This window comes from Hyla sarda, chromosome 9 (assembly GCF_029499605.1).
Source record: "Hyla sarda isolate aHylSar1 chromosome 9, aHylSar1.hap1, whole genome shotgun sequence".
Classification (NCBI taxonomy): Eukaryota; Metazoa; Chordata; class Amphibia; order Anura; family Hylidae; genus Hyla; species Hyla sarda.
In genome coordinates, this window is record NC_079197.1 from 91267712 (window position 1) to 91280605 (window position 12894).

General features: G+C 38.4%; 1 protein-coding gene across 4 annotated transcripts in view; it reads left to right on the forward strand.

Moving 5' to 3' along the window:
- The window catches only part of GRIA3 (glutamate ionotropic receptor AMPA type subunit 3), a 386650-nt gene that overhangs the window by 90729 nt on the left and 283027 nt on the right, over window positions 1-12894 (forward strand). The window lies entirely within an intron of this gene.

The following is a 12894-nucleotide window of genomic DNA, read 5'->3' on the forward strand; positions in this document are numbered from 1 at the left end:
ATTTTGTCTAAATGTGTCTGTTATTGACAAATAGCAAAAGAGTCCCTTTTCCAGTTAATTGGGATACAATATAGTTTCTATTGATTATAAGGAAAATGTGAAGCCATATGTACAGGATAGTTTTCTAAAATATAAATCAGCAGAACTCTCAGGACCAATGTGCTGTCAAATCTGATGATAACATATAATACAGCCAGGGGCGGACATATCACCTGTGCAGGCGGGCCCCCTCACATGACACACAGGTCACTTCTCAGGCAGCCGACGGAGAGAAGTGCTGTGCAGGCCAGGTGAGTGTGTCTCTGTGTGTCTCTGTGTGTGTCTGTGTGTGTCTGTGTGTCTGTGTGTGTGTGTGTGTGTGTGTGTGTCTGTTTGTTGGGGGGTATTCTACCTAATGTGGAGAATCTATGCTACCTAATGTGTGGAAACTGCTAGCTAATGTGTTGAATCTATGCTACCTAATGGGGGGAAATTATGCTACCTAATGTGTGGAAACTGCTAGCTAATGTGGTGAATCTATGCTACCTAATGGGGGGAAATTATGCTACTTAATGTGGGGTAACTGCTACCTAATATGGGGAATCTATGCTACCTTATGTGGGGAAACTATGCTACCTAATGTGGGAAATCCATGCTACCTAATGTGGGGAAACTGCTACCTAATGTGGGGAATATATGCTACCTAATGTGGGAAAACTTTGCTACCTAATGTGGGGAATCTATGCTACCTAATGTGGGGAATCTATGCTACCTAATGTGGAATCTGGAACAGTGTATGACCTCTCTTCCCCCCCCCCCTTTATAACGATAAAGTTATAAATGACTACGTGGGTGGCAGGGTCCACAGGCTTAACAAAACATAGCTGCTTTAAAAAAAAAAAAAACAGCGCCACTCTTGTCCTCAGTTTGTGTGTGGTATTACCACTCAGTTCCTTTGAAGCATATTGAGCTGAGTTATAATACCATACACAACTTGAGGACAGGTGTGGTCCTGTTTTTGGAAGAAAGTAGCTCTTTTTTTCTCTAATCCTGGATAATTCCTTTAAAGACAAACTGTCAGATTTAATGTCTATTTTAGTGAATACTAACACTTAGTGAATTTAATTCTTAATGAAATACCAATTCTGGGACATCATATAGTAGGGCTTATTAGTGTTGTGATGTTCCTGATATTTCATAACAACCATTAAATAATATAGAAAGGGCATTGCCAGCTGTTTTTCCGAATTGCATTGAACCTAATAACTAGAAAAAGATGTGTTTTTCCCATCCTTTGTACTGTATAACAGCCAAATCATCATTATTTGGTTAAAAAAAAAAACTGTGTACAAACATCACACCTCATGTTGCCTGAACCATAAGTCACTAGGGTGTTCCCAGGTGGCTTCTCCCTGCCCCCACAGCCTTGATTGATAAATCTCTCCCTATACCCAAACAGGGAGATCTATCAATCGAGGCTGGTGAAACAGGAAGAAGCCACCGGGGACCACCCCAATGACTCATGGTTTAGGCACCATGAAAGTGAGGACTGGTTCTCTTTAACATCTTTGACAATTACATAATAAGCATTTAAACTATTTTTTCTCATGCCACTATCAGCAAAATCTAGGTACATTTGTAGTATGACTATAACACTATTGTACTATGAGAGTGTAAATGGTCTATTGCAATATACTGTTAGCTATTCCTATTTAAGAAATACAAGAAACAAAACTGGATTGTATTCTGTTTACTGTGGCCATGGGAGAAAACTGAAGACCTTGAAAATCATTATCACCAGTCTCTCCTCTCATCTAAATCACTAACTAGAGAGAATCGAGTGATAAGCACATAATATAGAAATGCTAAGATAATAAAAACCAATCCTTTACTTCACATTCTAGGGGGAAAAGAAAGATTTAGCTTTAAGCTAGACAAAAACAGAATAAGGTGATGTTTGATAAAAAGTTGCCTATTGATATAAATAGAAATACAGGAAAACAGAATGGAAACATAGATTATAGCAGCATGACATTTTAATGTTTATGAATGTGCGGCTCAGATCATTGTGCCTTTTCACAGGTCACCGACTCCAGCCTCTGTAATTATAGGGATTCCGAATCCTAAGCGTGGCACTACTGTGATTTATTATTTTGTTATAATAGGAGGACCACACGTGTCTACAATCTACATGTGCATATATGTATATATATATATATATATATATATATATATATATAGATAGATAGATAGATAGATAGATAATATTACATATATAACCTTATTAGCTATTCAGCACTATATTTTACTGTTTAAATAAAATTGCAGGAGCAAGAATGTAATAACACACACTGTTTAACATGAGGATGTGATCTGGAAGGTTAAATGATATCATCCAATAGACATGATCACAATATACAACACTGCTATGATAAAATGCATCATTCAAAATTTGTATCAGGGATCAGCACTTTTTACCATCCTTCTAGACTCTGGTCCTTAATGTCATCTGAACCCAAGGGCCTAATTTAAACATCTGACATGCTGTTGTGCATTCCATTGCCTTCTGTGAGCGACACACTGACTGTGCCATATGCAACCTTTTCCTGTTCAGCAGTTCAAATCATGTTAGACTTCATGATTAATGTTCTTTCACCTTTGGCCTTCTTCAAAGTCACTGTCACTAGAAAGTGCTCTGCGGTCTATTGTATAAAGAACATATTTTACCAACATTAGCATTTAAAAGGACATGTAAAATGTTATGGTATTTATTTACCATAAATTTCAGAAACCAAGCTAATAACTGCAGCACAGCGATCCTCACTTATTGTAATTAACCCTTTAGCTGCTGCTGACAAAACTGGCAAAGGCATACAGGCGGCCTTACTGAGTTATATTGGTGGTGCAGTTATTCAGATTGGCTCCCTGTAACATTATAGCGAGCAGCTGATCTATATTCACAGCAGCCCGAGGCCCACTGTGGCAAGCTTTACCAATAGCCTTCCATTAATCTCATAGATCAATGCAGTATGTGGTGACCCACGGTGTATGGCAGGACTATATGGTGTAGCGGTGTAGGTGGTGGGGCCAGATGATATTAACTCCTTGGGCAAGATGTTGTTAACACCTAGTGTTCGGGATGCCAGAGTGGTTTTTGGGTACCAAAACCACACGAACGGTATCTACGCTATCCCAATAGGCTAGGCAGTAAATGGAGAGTCCACAACCAGTTATGGTTTAATGGAGGCTTTACTGAGTTAAGACAGATGGAATTATCTTCACAGCTAGGCCAGATTGCCAGAGAAGTTGCCAGGAACCCAAAAGGACCTTGCAGCTTGCTGGGACCAATACTTATAATAGACTTTAGATAATTATCTTGAGGCTTGACAATAGGCTGTACTTGACTATGGGTAGTGACAACAGACATAGACTTTTGACTTACTGGAATGACTGTAGCTTTGCAGCCTTCCAGATGCTAGTCATTAGCACTGAGATCTCTGGTGTTTGCCCGTCTCAATAAAGACTGATGGTACAAGAGATAAGAGAGGGAATTTTAATGGCCGCCCCTTTATACCTTTATATAGTGGGGGGCTGAACCAAAGCCCATTGGTCAAGCTGCGGATCATAGGTTAAGCTGGTGCTCTCTGGGTAACATCATGTGACAACATAACATGTGACATCCCACAGGTCCTTTAGACATCTCACAGGTCCTTTAGACTAGCTATACATTAGGACACTGACTATAATCCTATGACCATAAATTACACTAATAATAACAGCAGGGGAGACGCTACAGGAGAGCCCCCAGGTCACTGTGGGACTCAACCTGACAAGGCCTAAGTGTAGTGCAGGACCATGTCCAGTATTGTGACATTACAAGTACATAGCCACTGCATTGACTTGTACAGCAGTCTAAATATTACTCACACAATTCCTTTAGGGGAATTTAAAAAAAAAGTGTAAAAAAGTTATAACAATTAAAAATATAAATAAACATCCCCATAATAATAATTCAAATCCCTCCTCTTTTTTTTACCATGTTTAAAATATTTTTTTTTTTTATCAAATTAGGAAAATACTGAACAGCAAATATACAGCAAAATATATCATGTGTGACCCTATCCTTAAAGTGTTAATGCAAATAAAGGTAGTGCGGATATTACTATTTTGCATGTGCCACATTTTAGTACTCTAGTGCTCTAAAGTTTGGCACATGGCAGCTGCATCTCATTTGGTATTTTTCTTTGCTACTTTAGTCAGGTACATGATCAAGCTTTCGCCCCTGAAAAGGGGGCATGTTTTGAGATGTTTATATTTTCCCAATGAATGTACTGATGGAACAGCTGTATTTCTTAAGGAAAGGAAAGGAAAGGAAAGGAAGAGGTGTAAGTCACTGTGCATTAAATATCTGGACAGGGATTTGCCAACCAACCAACCAGCCAAAATAGTAAAAAAACACAAAAAAAATACATCTCACACAATGTAGTCCATAGTTGAACACTTAGCAAACAATAGTAAAGGCCCCTCAGTGTCTTCAAAAATGGGCTCAAGTAAGACTTAAGTCTCTAAGCTAAAATGTTCTGAACATATTTCCTATTCACTATTCACTAGCACATTGTGAGCCATTTCTACTTCAGTTTTTACATTATGCTGCAAATGCCATCTAAAGTGAAGATTACGCCATAAACAGTAAATAGCTTTAATATGCTATCTCGGTTTTTGATATACATTATATCATTTCATCCCCCCCCCCCCAAAAAAAAAAATCTGAAACAATCATCGAAATAGAAGTATAATATAAGAGCTTTCCCAGCAGCAAGCCTCAATGACTGCAGGAAAGGCAATTGAGAAGATGTGGCAAAAACAAGAGAAATTGGAGAGATAAGTGAATCAATAGATTAATGGAGGATGCCCCACTGAGAGTTACAGCATCAATTTCCCTTGCTTAGTGTGCTGCCCATAAACGCTTATCAAGAACTGCACCAAAACACAAAGTGATTGAAATTTACAACTGCGTTAATTGTGACAATGTATCTGAAAGCTGGGAAATGTTCATTATAGTTACTGCCTTCAGTAGCAATGGTGAACTATTTCTGGCTAATTCTACAACACTCCATAAAGGTCAGAGTAATGTAAACATGTACTGTAAAAGAAATGCAGCATAAAACCAACAGGATAAATGCAAACACAATGTAAACTAGATGAGATAGATACACATGGAGAAAGCACATAGAAAGCTTTCCTTAGCCCAACGACAAATGGCAAACCCACATTTCACTGCAAGAATATGAAGCCAAATATTTATTATATAGCAAGAAATTGTATAAAGAAAAAAAAAACTCTTAGGCTATGTACCAACTAGGTTTTTGAGACACATATTCAGCCTAAAAAGTTGCCATTTTTCATGCAAAAAAAAAAGTGCTGAAAATTTTAGCCATTCGTTGTATTTTGTGTATTTTGAGCCTTTTTTACTGTTTCTTTTATTGCATTTTGATTTTATTTGCTACAGCTAAAGTTGTTATCTCATTTGCAAACCAGACATTTAAGGAAAACAAAAATATATATAAAACCAAAGTTACAAAAAAACAGAGAGCTATAAACAGAGAAAAAGAAAGTACTTGTACTTTATGGCTAAAAAAATGTACTGAGCCCTGAGTTTGCATAAAAAAGTCCATACTCCAGCTGTAGAGGCCCAAATGTGAATGCATTGCAACCATTATAGCTATGGGTTGGGGAAAAAATTATAATTTTGATAGGATATATCTGTTGTTTCAAAAGATTTTTTAAAACCCACATGTTTTGGTCAACACTTTAGAATTGTGAAAAGGTGATTTTAGTGTTGTTACTGTTGTTATTGAGCCCCTGAGAGTCCCCACCATGGTGCACAGCTAGTGCTGATTCTCTCCATTTCAGGGGGAGGGTCCAGAGCTGCGGCTGCTATCTCTATGGGATCAGGATATATAGTAGATATACACTTTTTCTGTGTTAACACATTGTATTCTTTGGGGTTTTTTTTCTTCAGTTTTTGCAGTTATTTTCCCATAATTAAGGCAAAAAAGTTGTTATATTACCTCAATTGTGCATATTAAGTTAAAAACGTGTCATTTTTACCAAGATTTTTCGAAATTTTGCAGAAACAGGCAAAAATGCAGTAAAACGTGAAAAATCCAGCAAAAATTCGACCTGCGAACACAGCCTAAAGACTTCAAATCTTCATAAGGCCCCTCCATTGTGATTATAGGTCAAATTACTTTTACCTCATGGCACTATTTGTTTAAATAATTTACCCTGAAAAAGAAAACAGATCTAAACTTCACATAATATGAACTGACCTCAACCTACTTATAAGTCTCATGAGTTCAACTAGGTGAACATCAGGACAAACAGCCTGATTAGATGAGCAGGTGCAGTGATCAAACACCAAACTTAATCACTCTGCAAAGCCAGAGGATTCATGGGAAATGTAGGCAGAATTATCAAGACATTTCAGTGATGAATCAACATTCAGTATGAAGCCCAAGCCATCCCTGCCACATCACCTTAAAAAGGTAAGCATAAGGCATACAGAAGACTCAATTTATGATTTTCTGATAATAGCCTGTGCTGCACTGTTTAAGCAAAAAATAAATAAAAAATTCCAGGAGTATTTCTTTAAAGGAATGCCTATAGGTCATGTTTTTTGCCTCTATCATCACATTTCACAGCACTACTAGCTGCAAACATTGAGTCAGTATGTGACAAAACACAGTGAAAAGAGTCAACATAATGGTTCAATTGCAGTGCCAATTCTTTTAACTATTTACTTCTGGCATCTAATAGCAATCATTAGGGTGTTTATGCGAAATAAACAATCACAATGTGTTATGGTCTTGTAAAGAAAATTCTATTCAGAGCAATTAAAGATCACGTTATTAATGCTAATTTAGCCTTTTCACATAGACGCTAATACAAACGCATCATTTCCTATTGTTTACTGCCATCTTTCATTTATCAGATTAAAAACTTTACAAAGCCCATGAAGGCCGAGCTGTTTATTTACACCAGTGACATTTTTAGTAGACCCTGTGAATGAGCGCTATAGAATATTAATAGAGCTGCAGGTTTACAAACCAAATGAGAGCTAAGATAATTAGTTCTTTTATCTCCCCCTTAAAGAAAAAAACAAAAAAGGTTTATTTGCCCTTTAAATGGTACAATAAAATCCAATTGGCATCCTGTGGCGTGTTCAGAGTAGATAATAAGTCATTCATTAGTATTAAAGGAAAAGGTTTAGTGTTTCTTATTGGAATTTGGCTGTGAAATTCTGGATGTTAGTGTGATACTATGGACTCCTGAAATCTACTGCTCATATCTGCAGTATTTACCGATAACACTGAAGCCAACAAGCTTAGAATCAAGATGTCATCCAACACAATTATTCTCAAATTGTGCTGATCCCACATTTTATATTATCAGTTATGAGTCCCTAAATCCTTACTCTGTACAGTGGTCCCTCAACATACGATGGTAATCCGTTCCAAACAGACCATCGTTTGTTGAAACCATCGCATGTTGAGGGATCTGTGCAATGTAAAGTATAGGACAGTGGTCTACAACCTGCGGACCTCCAGATGTTGCAAAACTACAACACCCAGCATGCCCGGACAGCCGTTGGCTGTCCGGGCATGCTGGGTGTTGTAGTTTTGCAAGATCTAGAGGTCCGCAGGTTGTAGACCACTGTTAGACGAAGTTGTACTCACCTGACCCCGCCGATCCGGACCGTCACCGCTCGTCACCGCTGCCCCGGATGTCGCCGTCCATCGCTGTCGCCACGTCCCCGGGGTGTCCCCGACGCTCCGGCAACGCCTCTGCTTCCCCCGGCATCCGCGCTCTCCGTCGCCGCCATCACGTCACTACGCACGCCGCTCCTATTGGATGACGGGACGGCGTGCGCAGCGACGTGATGACGTCGATAGAGAGCTCCGACGATGCAGAGGATCCTGAAGAGGACGCGCCGGAGCCCGAGGACAGGTGAGTGACCATCACCGGAGCTCACGGGGCACCGTAAACGGCTATCTGGCGGCAGCTGAAGCAGTCAGAGCTGCCGGATAGCCGTTTATGCGATGGCCCGACATAAAAAAGCATTGTATGTTGATGCTGCCTTTAACATGCGATGGCCTCTGAGAGGCCATCGCATGTTGAAATTATCGTATGTCGGGGCCATCGTGGGTCGAGGGGTCACTGTACATCTCTAATCTGATGTTCTGGTGTTCAAAGAGCTTAAAGGGGTACTCCGGTGAAAACCTTTTTTCTTTTAAGTCAACTGGTGGAAGAAAGTTAAACATATTTGTAAATTACTTCTATTAAAAAATCTTAATCCTTCCTGTACTTATTAGCTGCTGAATACTACAGAGGAAATTATTTTCTTTTTGGAATGCTCTCTGATGACATCATGAGCACAGTTCTCTCTGCTGACGTTATTATAATAATAATAACGCTTTATTTATTGTTGTCCTTAGTGGGATTTGAACCCAAGTCCCCAGCACTGCATGGTTGCCAAAATGGACAGAGATGTCAGCAGAGAGCATTGTGCTCGCGATGTCATCAGTGTTCCAAAAAGAAAGGAATTTCCTCTGCAGCATTCAGTAGCTAATAGTACTGGAAGAATTAAGATTTTTTAATAGAAGTAATTTACAAATATGTTTAAATTTCTGCCACCAGTTGATTTAAAAGAAAAAAGGTTTTCACCGGAGTACCCCTTTGAGCAAAAATAAGCAATACAATCCGATCTATGAAGTGATTTTTGTTCTCTGCCACAAAGTTGTTGTTTTTTTCCTCCTGAATTTCTTGTTATTTGACCTAATATTTACACTAGATTCATGTTAGTAAATACAGATAATTTAAGCAGGGTACGCTAATAATTTTTTTTCTATGTATTGGAGGCATATATCAGTAGTATTCTTACTCCTCTGATGTTTGCTCCTATATAGCAATACAGTGACATATATTAGCTTTTGACACTGCATACAATGTGCTTTTTTAATAGTAAAAAAAAAAGAGATATGCATACATGCCACCCCAAAAGAGGCCAACAAGACACTCTATTGACTTCTGTCATGTCAATAATAGCCAATGGCGATGTTGGGCCTATGGACCAAGGACTTTTAGACCATACGCATTGCGAGCATAACTTGTTATAAAGTATATTTTTTTCACTGCTAAGCTTGTTTAGATAGCAACAACATATCCCACAGTATTGTACTGACATCATCACTATTCCTTAGGTTCCGGCCCCCAATGGGACAATCTTATTTCCCTATTTAAAATATATACAAGGGCCAATTTCAAAGGAAGGTTGGATTGAAATCCAGGACAGCACTGCTGCAAGACAAAAGTGCCAACCATTAAGACATCATACTCAATAGGTAGCCTACTGTGTGTATGGGGGGATCACACATGGCAGCAGATATAGAGAAGAAAGATGACTGAGTGTCTTGTATTTTGGCATATCTAATCCTTATTTATTTCAGTAGAAAATGATTTGTATACAGCTCCCCTATGAAATAAACATCAAATAACAGCATCCTTCAGGTCCTATTACATGGCCTGACCCTAAACTGTAAAAAAAAAAATGTGCTGATCTTGTAGATAAGTGTTTGTTTACAGAACCCTATAAGGCTAGGCATAAGGCTTGGGCAGGGATGACCCATTGCTGTCATGGGATGGGATGCACATCTCTCGGTGTAATATGCCCTGATGATTTATTGACGGGTCCAAATGACCCAATCAGCTGACAATTGAGCATTTACTTATTCTTTGGCTAATTGCTTTCCTATTACACAGGGCAATATTGGTCTGTTCTGCCAATAATCACCCTATAATAATCACCTTAGCTTTATGGCCAGCTTTACCCCCCCCCCCCCTGAGATAGGCCTCTAATTTGGCCCAAATCTTGGTCTGTTCTGCACCCATCTATGGTGACTAGGAAAAATCTTTACATATTGATAACTAAAAAAAATATTAATGAAAATAGTAGACGTAACTTGATGATGGGCGGTAAATTACAACTATTTACATAAACAGAACATTCAGCTTAATGGCTTGATTATTAATAATGCTTAGAAATTATAATTTTTTTAATAGTTATTGGTTATTGCCACAAAATGCTTAGTAATTAGTCATAATAATAGCACTAACAGTCATAGAAGAAGCAGTAATATAATGATCCTAGGATTGTGTAGTAATATTTTCCCTTCTTCTGGTTGGATTAACCATGAATGATGATCACCTTTTGAGAATTCCCCAGGCAAACTCTGAGAGAAATGATTCATTTTTTGTATGTGTATGCTTCTGCAGTCTTTGTGGAATCCTTAAGGGAATGTTTTGGAGCATGCTTCCTGCAAGCCAATTCGATAACCATCAGTCTCTGTTTTCAAGAATCACAGCAGCAATATACGCCTCAAGCCTTTTGTAACTATTGTTCCATATGCTTTCTGTATTTTGCTGAGAAAGAATTGCGGTCTGAGATACATAACAAATGATCAAAAGGGATATTCATATTCTTTCCATTTTTTTTTAAAGTTATTATCTTATCCACATAAGTTTCCAGGTAACCAGCATCATAAAATACAGAAAGATTTTGATGCTGCTGCTGTAGCGGATCATATGCATAGATATACTGTAACTAATAATAATTTAACCCCAATAAGGAGCAATACAAGTAAACCTGTATGCCCCTGACCAGGCCTGTTTTTTCAAATCGGGGATGTCTGACTTTATTAGAGAATAACTCTGGTAACGTTTTGCCAATCATTATAATTCGTTTTTTTTTCCATCACAAGTTGTTCTTCATGTACATAGTAAAAGTAAGCCGATATAATTTGTAGTTTTTTTTTTTATAATGCACAAAAATCATGAAATAAAAAAAATAACGATTTTTTGCTATTTTTAACACTAATAGATTGCATATATTTATACTTTCTGACCAAATAGTTTATGAAACTTATACTTTCAGATGTCTACTTTATTTTGAAAGCATTTCTTTTGTTTTTAACTAACATTTTAAATGAATTAGAAGCCTAACAATTTTATTTGAAATTTTCAAAATTTGAAAAGAACATCTTTTTTTTTATGTGCTATGCAAGGTTTGCAGAAATTTGAAGGTGGTAGAACATAGGAACCCCCAAATGACACAATTTTAAAAACTAGACCCCTCAAGGCATTCGCTAGGGGGTACAGTGAGTATTTTAACACCATAGTTTTTTGGCAGGAATTATTACAAAGTCAGTGTTAAAAATTCGAAATGAGCTTTTTTCACAAATGCATCATTTGTGGGACATATTTTTTGTACATCCCTTCTGATATTGAAAGAAAAGCACCCTATATTTTATTGAGCTTTTGCCCGTTTTTGGAAATACCCCCGCTTAGGCCATATTTGGCTCCTTGGCTTCGTGGTAGGACCCAGAAGGAGAGTAGCGCCATTTGGCTTTCAGGGCATAATTTTAGGCCAAATGGATTATGGGCCGCACTTCATGCCTGCAAAGGGTTTTAGCTGCCAGAACTATACAGAACCCCCACAAGTGACCCCATTTTGGAAACTACACCCCCTAAAGTATTCACCTAGACAAAAGTGAGTACTTTGAGTCCTTTTTGTGTGGCTGGAATGGTTACAAAGTCCGTGGAAAAATGGAGGAAATGCACCCCATATTTTACGCTGTTCGTTCCGGGCTGGGCAGTACCCTACTTTGGTCATATCTGGTTGCCTGACTGCCTGGTAGGACCAAGAGCTTTCAGAACAGTACCGCACCCCCACAAGTGTATTGGCTGGTCCATGGTCGGCTAGCAGTGACGCGCGGCTGTCTGTGACAGTTAAAGTTCCTGATGGATATATCCGTCATGTTGTGATGATGCCAGTCATCACTGGGCGTAAAAAAATAAATAATAATTCTTGAAAAAACTGATTTATTTTGTTGGGGGGGGGAGAGGTTGGGTCATAGTCCCCATTCATACAGCATTTCTGCAGTAGAGGTGTTTGTTGTCATGTCAAAAAAGGGATGCCAATGTATACTGTACCGTCTCATTCAGAAATGAATGGAGCTGCTACAGTAGACGTCAGCATCACTTTTTTTGACGTGATGCTGACGGATACCTCTAACATACTGCTGAAACACAGTATGAACTGGACGCAGTGTATGGTCACATAGAGTGCATCCGCAGCATATTTCACACTGCGGAAGCCCCCAGTCACAAGTCACAGTCACGAGGGCGAGATCACTGCTGCGGCTGGGTAGCTCAGTGTGTCCGCTCATGACTGCCAGCAAGAAATCCGCCGCTATGAGTGGACACAAAGCTACCCAGCCACAGCAGGGAGCTCATCATTGTGATTGCTGGTGGGTTTCTGCAGCATATAATATGCTGCAGATGTGCGCCATGTGATCCTATACATTATGTATTTTTATTTTTCATTATATTTATTTAATAAATGTATTTTTATTTTTTATTAAAAATTTTTTACTTTTTCAATTTTTTTACACTTATTGTTTTTACAGTTTTTTAACACTTTAATTTATTTTGTATTATTTTTTTTACACTTTTTTTTATGCTCTGGAACACTTGTGGGTGCATTGGGCAACATTCACTAGAAGCATGGACGTGTATACTCGTCCTGGTGTGGGAACGTGCATCCTGCCTGTACGTGTATACAAGTCCATGGTCATTAAGGGGTTAAACAACTTATTGTCAGACAACTGCAGAATTTATCAAATGTAAGTAAAGCTCAAACAAATCCTGCAGATGTCTGATCAGATTGAGATCTGGGAAATTAGTAGGTCAAGTCAACCTTGAACCATATGTCATGTTCCTCTTACAACTATGAATAATTTTTGCAGAGTTGTAGGGTTCCATCTTTCTAAAAGATGTTACTGTCATTGGGGAATA